Raw genomic sequence first — 11,631 nt, 5'->3', positions numbered from 1 at the left:
CTTTTGTGAGGTTGTGGCAGGTTCCTTGTCCAGATTGTCCCCTTAATTCCAATCCTTAGGTTCCTATCACTTACCCTGCCTTTTAACCCTTAAAAGCTCTTCTTGGGTCCAGGTCGCAATATGATACAGTGATTAGCAAATTGCACCCAGTTCTTTTCTGCAAAAGGCTTGGTGCAAAGAACTAGTTCATTGTGACGATAAATTTTGATTATATATTTTTATATATTTTGATGATATATTGTGCCGTGATGATTAAGGCCCAACTGCATGCACACTCACCTTTTCATTCTCTCTAGTTTAAATGTGGGTTTGCAGACACACTACACAAGGGTCAGAAGCAGCACCAAAGTTGTCAGCACCATCCTATTTCTGCACCTGATGTGGTCTTTGTTACCAGGAATGTTGCATATTTGTTTCTCCAAGGGCATCTTCCTTGTTCCGTTATGACTAATGTTCTGTGCATAACAGCCCATGAAGAAATACTAACTGCCTAAGTGAGGCCATTAATTTAAGTTTTACGCTTCAGGAAGGCCAAACGGACTTGGCCAGGCCTTGCCAAGTCCGAGCCTGTTGTTTCATTGCTGTGTGTAAAGAGTGCAAGAACAGCGATAGTACCATCAATGACAATTTAATGCTCTGCTGCAGAGGTGCACCACCAGTGCTCCTGGAGTCACATAGAGTGTAGCCTTGACTAGTTATGCAACTCTTCAGGGATGGAAGAACTCAACCTAGTGTTCCACATTGCAAAACTGGGCAGTTTGTTGGTTTCCGTGTTGCTGTTGTCCTGCTGCTACTGATCTAAACTTCATCATACCTGTGTGCTAAGGGATGTGTGCGACACACAGTGAAATAGAGAGAATGAAAAGGTGAGTGTGCATGCATGTACTGTTTACTTCTGCCTCCTCCCAGGCAACACCAGATGCAGTCCTCACAGCTAAAAAAAAGATTCACATCTCTGTTGTTGAATCTTATACATGCAGCTCTTCCTTTTTGTGTCTGGTTGTATTCGGGGCCCTATTGAGTCTCAAGAGGTTGCATTTAGACTTGCCTGCATGCAATGCGACTTCCTCCCATATAAATATGCACCATCCAACTTTGTTTTAGCTGCTGTTTTTCTTTAACTGCTTTATTTATGCATGCATTTAATTTATTTATTGCTGCTCTGTGTTTTCAAATCATTTCTGACTTATGGTGATCCTAAGGTGAACCTATCATTTTTGTGTCTAAGATTTGTTCAGAGGGTGTTTGTCTTTGCCTCCCTCTGAGGCTGAGAGAATGTGACTTGCCAGGAATTTGTAGGATGGTGCTGTGGCAGTTAAAGTGGTGTCAAACTGCATTATTTCTACGGTGTAGAAGCACCCGCAGATACATCCTTTCAGATAGTGTGGTCCCAAGCTGTACAGGCCTTTATAGGTTATTATAAGTAGTATTTTGAAACAGACACATCACCAGTGAAGATGAAAGGTTGATGGAGATGGATGAGCTTTGATAATTAAATAAAACATCCAGTTCAGTGGTGGATTGTCTTTGATACCTGGGGTCCACTTGCATTACAGAATAATTGCTCTATTATTCCACTTTAACTGCTGTGTTTTATAGAATCCTGCAATCCACAGTGTATAATATGGACAGTTTCTCCCATGCTAACTCTGACTTTTAAAAAGTTGGGAAGAGGAGAATTAAGAGCATGGTAGCTTTTTGCTATCAAGAGAGCCAGCAAAAAGTCTGGAGACCTGGGTTTGAATCCCACCTCAGCCATGAAACCCACTGGATGACCTGGGTAAGTCACATGCTCTCAGCCTCAGGGTAAGGCAATGGCAAACCTCCTCTGAACAAATCTTGTCAAGAATACTCCATGATTGGTTTGGTTTAGGGTTGCCATAAGTCGGAAATGACTTGAAAGCACAAGCTCTTTCCTACAACACAGCAGCCTCTGCCTTTACAAAAAGGACATGTTCTTTAGATCAACATTGTCTCTAGTAACAAGAAGAATGCACACCTAGAGCGATTTTTAAAAAAACCCAGATGGCTTGGGGAGAACAGAAAGGTGAGGGGGGAGAAAGAAACAAACACAGAGAGAATGCAAACCAAGCATCATAAAATAAATGAGATGCCATAGCTGACCCTCTTCCTCATGATAGCTCTGCAACAGCTGGAGTACAAAACATTCATCTGCATCAGCAGTATTTGCTACCTGTCTGGCAAGTTAGGGACAGTTTACACTGGAGACTTGGAGCTGAAGGCGGGGGGGGGGGGGGGGAAGCGGAGTCAACAAACTGGCTTCTGTTAATAAACTAGCATGCAAGACAGATTGCATCCAACCCCTGCTTTCTCAAATTACTCATTCTTTCCTAAGCAAAAGCTGCAATGCATCCAAGAAGACTCAATCCTCTCTTTAACCCATTTTTTAAAAAAACAAAGTCCGTCTGCCATAGGGATCTTGGAATAGGCAGGGAATGTTGTGGTTTTAGAGATCTCGGACATTCTGCAGCTTGGATGTTGCAGCCAGAGTTTTATTGCATGCCTGCTGTTCATGCTGGCATGAGAGATTTGAACAGTGTGCAGCTGTGGTTCTTTTTAAAATGCAAGGTTTGTTTGTTTTTTCCTATGAATAAAAAGAGGGCATGGCATCACTGTAAGCCAACAAGTGACTTGGAGGCACATCCACATATACAGTCAGCTCTCTGTATCCACTGATTTTTTTCCCCACAGATTCAAGCATCCATGGTTTGAAAATATTGAAAAAATGTATAAATTCCAAACAGCAAGCCTTGATGATGCCATTTTATATAAGGGACACCATTTTACTATGCCACTGTATTTAATAGGACTTGAGTGTCCACCGATTTTATTATCCATGGGGGATTTTGGAACCAAAACCCTGAAGATACCAAGGGCCCACTGTACTAAACTGGAAGGATTTGTTTATGGTACCAAAAAGTTTAAATTTACGAAGCTCTGCCCAGCTCTTCAGCCAGTGGCCCCCCTTCCGCCGCCTAACTTGCCGCTAGACCTGCCCTGATAGATAATCTGGTGACCACAGACAAGACTGTGACGTATTTCTACTTCTTGTCCCTGGGCCCCTGGGCGTAAAGCCATGCCCTTGGCTCTGGAATTGAACGGAGATATTTTTTCCAAGGTTGGTTCTACCATTAGGTAGAGCAAGGAAGCAGATTTGGGGGTGCCATGAAACAACATCAACTTATTTGATTTGTCATTGGCACATTTTGTCTGGCATTGTGTGTGTGTGTGTGTGTGTGTGTGTAGGTTCTTATGGGTCTTTCTGGCCCACCTTCAAATATCATGACTGGCTTTTGGTTCTGTGCACCTTGATCTGGGTGAGTGTATACAGAAGGACATCATGCTCTGCCTCTGACAACAAAACTGCAAACCCCAGGATTCCATAGGATGGATCCATAACAATTAACATGGAATCATAGCATTATAATTGTTAAGAGGACCCTGGGTTAGAACTTGGGCTGGAGAATTCTGGGACCTATAGCTTAAAACAGTACCTTTCCCAAGCATCTGAGGAAGTAGACCAAGGCTGCATCCACATGGCAGAAATCGTCCCGCTTGATACGGCTCAATGCTATGGAATGCTGGGAATTGCTATGCTATGGAATTTTGGGAGCTTTGCTCTAGTGCCACAACAAATTACATTTCCCAGAATTCCATAGCATTGAGCCATGATTATTTCTGGTGTGTGGATGCAGCCCAAGTTTATGAAATCTGATGCTACAACTTCTTTCGCACAGTTAGTCTCAAAGGTGCTACAACTATTAGACAATAATTCATTTTCAACAATTGGAAAATATTCCCTTCTGTACATTAATTCCATTTAATTTCTGTGTATAATACAATTGTTTTCCTTCACTTAAATAACATGTTGATACACATTGAACCAAATATGTTATGTAAGTTTCTTTATTACATGTGTATATAAACAGCCACACACAGTTAAACTGCATCGTACGCTTGCATTTGTGGATTGTCGCCATAAGTCAAAGTAAACTGGAAGGCAGCTAAAAACAAAACTTTAAAATGTACACACATACACACACACACACACACACACACACCATATATGCCCCTGGAGGAGGATTTCTTTGGCATGGTGACGATCACAATTATCATTATTAACAATGGCATCATCTAAATATATATTAAATAAGTAGTATACCAGGGTGCAGCAACATTTTGGTTATGCTGGACCAATGTATTTGGGTGAAGGGAGTTGTTGCCAATTTGTTGTCACGGTTCTCCCCAGGCAAGGGATTAGCTTTGCTTCAAACTCTGAATGCTTTCCATGTATTTCATTTCTCCATGCTTTAAATTAGTTTGATCATCTGCCAAGGGAATTGCTTCTCCCCCCTCGGCTGAACCTTCTCAAATATTTCACAGTAAGAGGGATGCGATCCTGTGCAGAGGGGGCAAGGCAGAGGCAAGGAATCATAATTTGGAAGGCACAACGGGAGACCCATGGGCCTTGCCTCTGTCATCTCCATTGCAACCTTGTCTCTGAAACAAGCAAGGGTAGGAAGGAGAAAGACAAACAGATTAGCTGATGGAACAGGACGATCTAATCATTTTCTCATCACAGGCTTTCGTTTCTCTTGGCTGTAATGGGATTAGTGAGCATTCTGGCTATTGATCATGGGGAAAGTTTGGAAGGAAGGAAGGCCAGTTTTCATTGCATGCAAAATGCGTTCCAAATATGCCGCAACTTCATTCCAACCAGTGGTCTGGGATGTTTGTTTTTAGCTTTGCATCTTAAAGGAGACCCCAGCAAGACACCTGCCAGAGTCCTTAAGAGCTGACGCTGTCCATTATAATGCCCGGCATAAGTGGCACCTTAACGGCTTCCATCTTGGTAAGGTAGGAAATCCATTACGGTTTGGGTTTTCCAAAGTTCCTTTATAGTTCCTTTGTTTTTTCATCTGTGTTGTGAATCACTTTGCATAGGAGGAAGGTGGGATGTTAAATAAATAAATGCAAATAGTCCACAGTTCAAACTAAAGCAGAGAGGCGATTCACCACTTTTGCCATTATGGGAGCCATTAACTGGCACTACCCTGTATTATTTCTTTTTTTTTTTGGGGGGGGGGGAATGAACTTTGGTTCACAATTGTAAAATGTCAACATGTAATGCAAACAAAAAAAGGGAAGTCGGAGGAACTAGTAAGAGGAACAGAGTTGTACCCAGGATCCATCTTATTGCCCTTCTGCATCAGGAAAAGGAACCACTGCTATCACCAGCCAGGTAGACTGGCGGAGGTTTATGTTCTGCCATTGCTCAACTAGGATCTTGGCTATAGAAAGCAATGCCACACAATTGGCCTTTCTGACATGGGATCTGGGAAAAGTCTTTGGCACAGGTGGGAACATGACTTTCTGCAACAATGCAGGCCTTTATATATTTCCTATGATTTCAGCATCTATGCTGGCTGGAAGAGGAACCTATTGCAGCATGCATGCTTAACCACGAGGGGTCAGTAAGACAACGGAGAAGAACATTGACTGAACTGCAGCTCCAAAACCAGAGTATTTCTACCCTTCAGTTTTATTTGGCAGTCCCTAAGAAAAGGGCAGCTAAGAGGGAACTAGACAAGATCCTAAAGTGTAAAGGTGTATCACTGAAGACTAAAGTTAGGATTGTCCATGCCATCATCATTTCCAGTTTCTATGCACGGTTGTGAAAGCTGGACAGTGAAACATGCTGATAGGAAGCAAATCCAATGCATTTGAAATGTGGTACTGGAGAACAGTTCTGCAAATAATGCCAAAGAGGTCTAATTTGTATGATTATTAATACAATAATAATACAATACTAATTTGTATGAGAATTAATTCATTAATATGATGAATATATTAATTCATTGTAGCATCCGCAGTAGATGTGATGGGGTAATGCCCAGAGAAATAAGGCATCCAGCAATTTAGGTGTGATATGCAAATAATATTTTAATTTATTTTAATTTAACTTTAATTTCATTGTTAATGTATAACTTTATCGTATTCAAACATAGCCAAAGCAGACCTCCAAGAAGGGTAAATGAAATAAAATTTAAATAAAGAAACTTTTGCAGTTAAAACTTGCATTATGGGACCTTCATCTCTCTTCTATTTTGCTTTTGTTTTGTAGAGTTGGGGAAAGGGAAGTTCGTTCTTTGTGTTTAGTGTCTATCTGTAATTGTGTTTGTGTCATTGGGTCCTACCCTGGAAGAAAGGATGGATATAGATACATATACTGTGTGTGTGTGTGTGTGTGTGTGTGTGTGTGTGTGTGTATTCTGGCTCAAGTTTACAGTATAGGCAAAAGGTAACATAATTCTTTCATTTTGGACCATTTTCTCTATGGAAAAAAATACCCCTCCTACAGCTGCTATTTGCCTTGTACACGGCAACTTGTTGGTAGTGAGTAGTACCTTGTGATTGTTAATTTTCATTGGAAAATTGTGCAAAGAGAAAATCTTTGGATGCTTCCTTCCTTTTACACTCCAGACTTAATCCTCCTGGTCTCCTGCATGGTTATTTGCAAATGATAAAGATGCGTTTCCACTGTGCAGAATGGTCCCAGGTATGCAAATGTACTTGTTGCAGGCAAACTCAAAGCACCCCAAAAGCGAAGTAGTTCGCCATACGTCGAGAGCAGCTGTGACTAGCAGGTATGTTTTAGCTTGAAAAAATGTGAGTAGAAAGGAAATCTGGCTTCTCTCTCCATGAAGCCTATCCATAATTTTGGCATTGCTCTCAGGAAGGTCCTTTAAAAAGAGAGCATGATTAAAACCGTTATCAGGTGGCCTCTTACAAATTGCTAAAAAAAGAGAGGAAATGCACCACAACAAGAGGGCACAAATTTGCATAACACCTGCAAACTGCAATGTATACATATCAATGCAATCGGATAAATAATTACTATGATTGGAAGTGGGGTTGGCAAAGACTGATGCTCCAGATGTTGTTGGAGTGTAACTCCCAGCATTCTCCGTTATGGACTTATAGGCTAGGACAGAGCAGTGTTAAAGCTCCCATCTCCCAAACTAGCTGGAAGGCTGCCCTTTGCCCATTCCTGATCGAAATATAGAAACAATCATCCAGATATTGGGAACACATACTTTTTAAGATTACCTCTCCCAGGATCTCCCAACCGGCATGGCATGTGCCCAAAAATATTCCCTCCCCCAAATTCTGAATACATTTCACAGTGAGGAAGATTTCACGCAACACAGTTGTAGTGCTATGATCCCACTTCCATGGCTGCATCCTACAGAATCCTGGGATTTGTAGCTTGCATGGGATTTGTAGTTCTGTGAGGTAGTTTGACTTCTCAGCCAGAGGTTGGAGCTCTGATGGAGACGTCAAAACATCTCACAGAACTACAAATCCCAGGAGGCAGCCATGGAAATTAAAATGGGATCATAATCCCGGCTCAGCCATGAAAACCCGCTGGGTGAGCCTGGGCATGCCACACTGTCTCAGCCTCAAAGGATGGCAATGGCAAACCCTCTCTGAAGAAACTTGCCAGGAAAAACCTATTTAGGTTGGCCTTAGGGTTGCCATAAATCAGAAATGACTTGAAGGCACACAACAACAACAACAAAGTGCTGTGTAGTGTGGACTTGTTAATTTGTGTGTCCAGGTTCTAACTGTGATGCGTAAGCTCAAAGTGCCCTGATCTTCCTTTTTATTCTTGTTCACCACCTTGAGTCCCTGTATAGGGAGAAAGGCGGGATATAAGAAAATAATAATAATAATAATAATAATAATAATTATTATTATTTTATGATGTTTTAATCTGAAAGTGAATTCGGACTGGACAGCACTTGGAATAAAAGACAACTGTCTGCAAAGTAGGACATATGGCCACCATAGTCCAATTCCAGTTTAACATCCAGCGTCCCAGTATTTAACTTTCAGTGTGGAAGTTAAAAACCAGCTGAAATTTCTCCCATGGAATCCAGTGCAACTGAAAATTTTAACTTTCTATTGCACAAGCCTGTTGGAGGAGAAGTAAAGACATGGCCGTAATAATAAACCCATTTAGAATAAAACACCTGTCCCCAAAGGCCAATGCACAATGGAGACAGGCCTTTGGTCTCAACCAGCTCTTATGTTCTTCAACCTGCCTCGCTGAAGCTGTAGCCAATAAGTAAGTATGCCATTTTGCAAGGCGTCTACAATTCATTCTACTCACTGGGTTTGGTTGGAATCTTAAGGGCAGAATCTGGTTTATACAATTCCAAATAAAGTCCCGTAGCAAGAATATTCCTGCTAGGATGGCCTTATGGGGAAGAGCAATTTCAGATTCTTTGATATCATCAACAATGTTAATCAAACAGTGTTTTTGTCAGGACCATGGTAAAGAGGTCTGATAAAATGACATGGATGTGGCTACTAGGGGGAGCTGTTGTGGAAGTTATTTACAGCTCTAGTGGCAGTTATATGTGTCAGCAGTCAAACAATGCATAATTGGAATGTTGATGCAACTGTCAACTGTCCATTCTCAACTGTCACTAAGGAAGATTGAGACAGCTGGCGCCTCAGAGTGGGTTGTCACTAGTGTGGATGGTGCCGATGTATATAGTGTTGTATGCAGTGGAACTTCTTATATGAATAAAAGCCACATCTGAGAGAAGATTACAGTGTCTCTTTGCTCATTGAAAAAGCGACAGGTGTTTCTCCATCTCACAAGCTACTGACCACAGTCACGAAGGTGGAGAATCGGGTGCCATATGTTGACGTGTTGCCTCACGCGCTGCGTAACAACGTCAAAAGCGTTTTAACAGTTTTAAGATCAGCTTCAATTAATAAAACAAGTACTGTCTCAAGGTCTTTCTCGTCTCTGGTCAGGGAAGTTGGCAGCAGCTGTATTTCTCGCTGATACACAATCTATGTGTCTCCTCTTGCATCTCCACTTGAGAAAAGGTTTAGAAAGGGGAGGGTTGTAGAAAATAGAAGCAGGCAGGGGCAGGAGGGAGATGGGATTTCCCATTTCCATCATCAGATCTCTGTCTCCAGCTATGAAGAGGGATTTCTCATTGATGGAGATTTCTGATCTACCAGACCGTTGCATGCTCTCCAACTGTCCCAATTTTGGAAGACCCTGTCCCAATTAATCCTCTGTCATCTGTACTTTTCCAGACGCTTTTAAAAAATTTAAGTGAAGAATTTTAAATGTGGATTGTTTTAATATGCATGTGTCTTGTCTGTTCTGTTGATTGATATGTGTTTTAACTGATGCTAACTTTTTAACTGATGTTATGTATTTGTTGGTCTGTTGTTTCCCAGCCATGATTCATGGGTAGAGGTGGGTAGGAAATAATAATAGTAATAATAATAATGTTGTTGTTGTTATTGGATGAAAGGCAGGATATAAATGACTGTCATCATCATCATGATTATCGTTATCATCATCATCATTGCTGAGGACAAATGAAGCCACTGGAGAGTTAGGCCTGTGCTTCCTGCATTATTCTTTATAGTTCAGAAACAATTTTTATTAGCCTTTGCCTCCTTTTGATGAATTTTGTTCTCTTCTGGAGCAACCTTAGTGATTTTTTTGCCAAAACAAAAAGAGGAGGGTTGGTGCCAAAATGCTCTTGAACAACAAACTTGCCCTAGGTAAGATGCACAAGGTTCCTTGTCGAAGTTCAGCACTTTGTATGGGCAGGGTCATTCGAACCCCAAACTCTTTTACTGGAGAGCAAGTTCCATTGAACTCAGCTCCTGCATAAGGACGCTTCGGAGAGCACTGCATGCTTAACCGCGAGGGTCTTTTGATTACCTAGAAGAGTGCTTGTGCATCAAGTGGAATAGCTGGAGACTGAGCCTTACTCCTCTTATTATGCTATCTCTGTAGAATGGTTTTATTATTGTTTACAGCCTGAGAACGCTGGCATCTCGCCAATAAGAAGGCAAAGAGAGAAACTCTCCTTGTAATAATTTTCATACATCTGGCATCATTATAAATATTTGCTGGTGTAAACAACAAATAGCTCTTTGTGGAAATATTTCCCCCACTCCCTTTGGCTGCAAGATGACAGTTTTCTCTTTTGCATTTTTATGGGTTCCTTCTTTTTTTTTTGAAAAAAGACGGAATACAATTGCATATCCTCCCTTTTAACTAGAGAGCTGGATTACGGAGATGCTGGGATTAAGACACAGATACAGAGATCATTTAGGATAGGGAGTGGCCTGTGTTATCTAGCAGAACACAAATTGTATTCATGCTTTTTTTCTCTTCCTGATCAGTAAAAAATATTCAGTGGGTTTGATTCAGTCTTAGGAGGGGTAGACGTATTGAAATCAATGAGGTTTAAGTCATGTCTAATGTGTGCGCACCTCAGTGTGTATGTGTGCCTTCAAGTTGCCTATCAATTTATGGTGACCCCCATGACTTTCATGGGGTTTTCTTAGGCAAGGAATACTCTGAAGTAGTTTTATCACTTCTTAATCTTCATCCAGTTAATTTCACTGGCTCTACACTGGTATTACACTGGCTCCATATCCATGGATTCTGCACCCACGGATTCAACCATCCACAGCTTGGAAATATTATTTAAAATTTCAAAAAGCAAACTTTGATTTTGCCATTTTATATAAGAAATACCATTTATTACCCCATTGTATATAATGGGACTTGAGAATCCATGGATTTTGGTGTCCATGAAGGGAGGTGCCCTGGAACAAAATCCCAATGGATAACAAGGACCCACTGTACTAAGTCTTGATCTGATCCATTGCTTTATCACTAAATTGTGAACATCACAGTTATAAAGTAGCTTGAAAGACTGAAAGGGAATAGCATCTATCAAAATATTAGACATCACATAAACTCTTTCACTAACTGGTCCAATATTTATATAAAATAAAATAAAATCTCAATATGCCATCGTCTCAACCAAGTCAGAAAATTCAGATCTGTTATTTCTCCCTAATACTGCAAATATTTTTTTCCATCTTCATGCTTCCAATACATTTCATATTTCCTTCTCTATATCCTAACACAGATGTACATTTCAAATAACTTAATAAAGCCCGGCATGTCATCTGCTACTATTTTACTGATGATTAGAATGACTTTCTTTTTCCAAGATGTTGGCAACCACAAATAAATGATAGATCAATGGCTCATTTTAAATCCATCTCTTGCAAATATTCCACTGTTGTTATTACAGGGTCTGATGGAATCCTAACATCAGGATTTTCTAAATGATGGTGGCAGTGGTTCTGTTGGTTGAGATGATGATGATGATAGTAATAGTAATAATTAAAAATTAACCACCATCAGTTCCACAGTTATTGCAGTGGCTGAGATCCAATGGTATACATTGGTAACCAGTGCTGGCTATTTTTATAATGTGTTTTCAAGCCAATTCTGACTTATAATGATCCTTAGTTGAACTAAGTCTATAATAGGGTTTTATCGGCAAGATTTCTTCAGAGAGGATTTGCCACTGCAGAGAATGTATGACTTGTCCAAGGTCTTCCAATGGCTTTCCATGCTTGCAAGGAGATTCAGTACCTGGCCTTCCAGTTTCCTAGTCCAGCACTCAAACCACTGCACCACCACAACACTCCCACATGGTTAAAATATATGCTTTACATGTATTGTTGAGTGTTGGGAAC

General features: G+C 40.8%; 1 long non-coding RNA gene across 2 annotated transcripts; it reads right to left on the bottom strand.

Moving 5' to 3' along the window:
• Positions 1 to 3,953: 3,953 nt before the first annotated feature.
• LOC149308697 (uncharacterized) lies at positions 3,954 to 8,413 on the bottom strand. 2 transcript variants are annotated; one of them, XR_016282228.1, is made up of 3 exons: positions 8,198 to 8,413; positions 6,429 to 6,764; positions 3,954 to 4,521 (listed from the first exon to the last, which is right to left on the bottom strand). It is a non-coding gene; the product is annotated as an uncharacterized LOC149308697 (long non-coding RNA). The 2 variants fall into 2 exon arrangements; XR_016282229.1 differs by lacking the exon at positions 8,198 to 8,413 and adding an exon at positions 6,920 to 7,318.
• Positions 8,414 to 11,631: the final 3,218 nt, after the last annotated feature.

The sequence above is a fragment of the Sceloporus occidentalis genome, unplaced genomic scaffold (genome assembly GCF_023333645.1).
Source record: "Sceloporus occidentalis isolate IW3139 unplaced genomic scaffold, rSceOcc1.0.p SCAF_8, whole genome shotgun sequence".
In the NCBI taxonomy this organism is placed as follows: Eukaryota; Metazoa; Chordata; class Lepidosauria; order Squamata; family Phrynosomatidae; genus Sceloporus; species Sceloporus occidentalis.
This window is presented reverse-complemented; position numbering and strand designations above follow the sequence as displayed.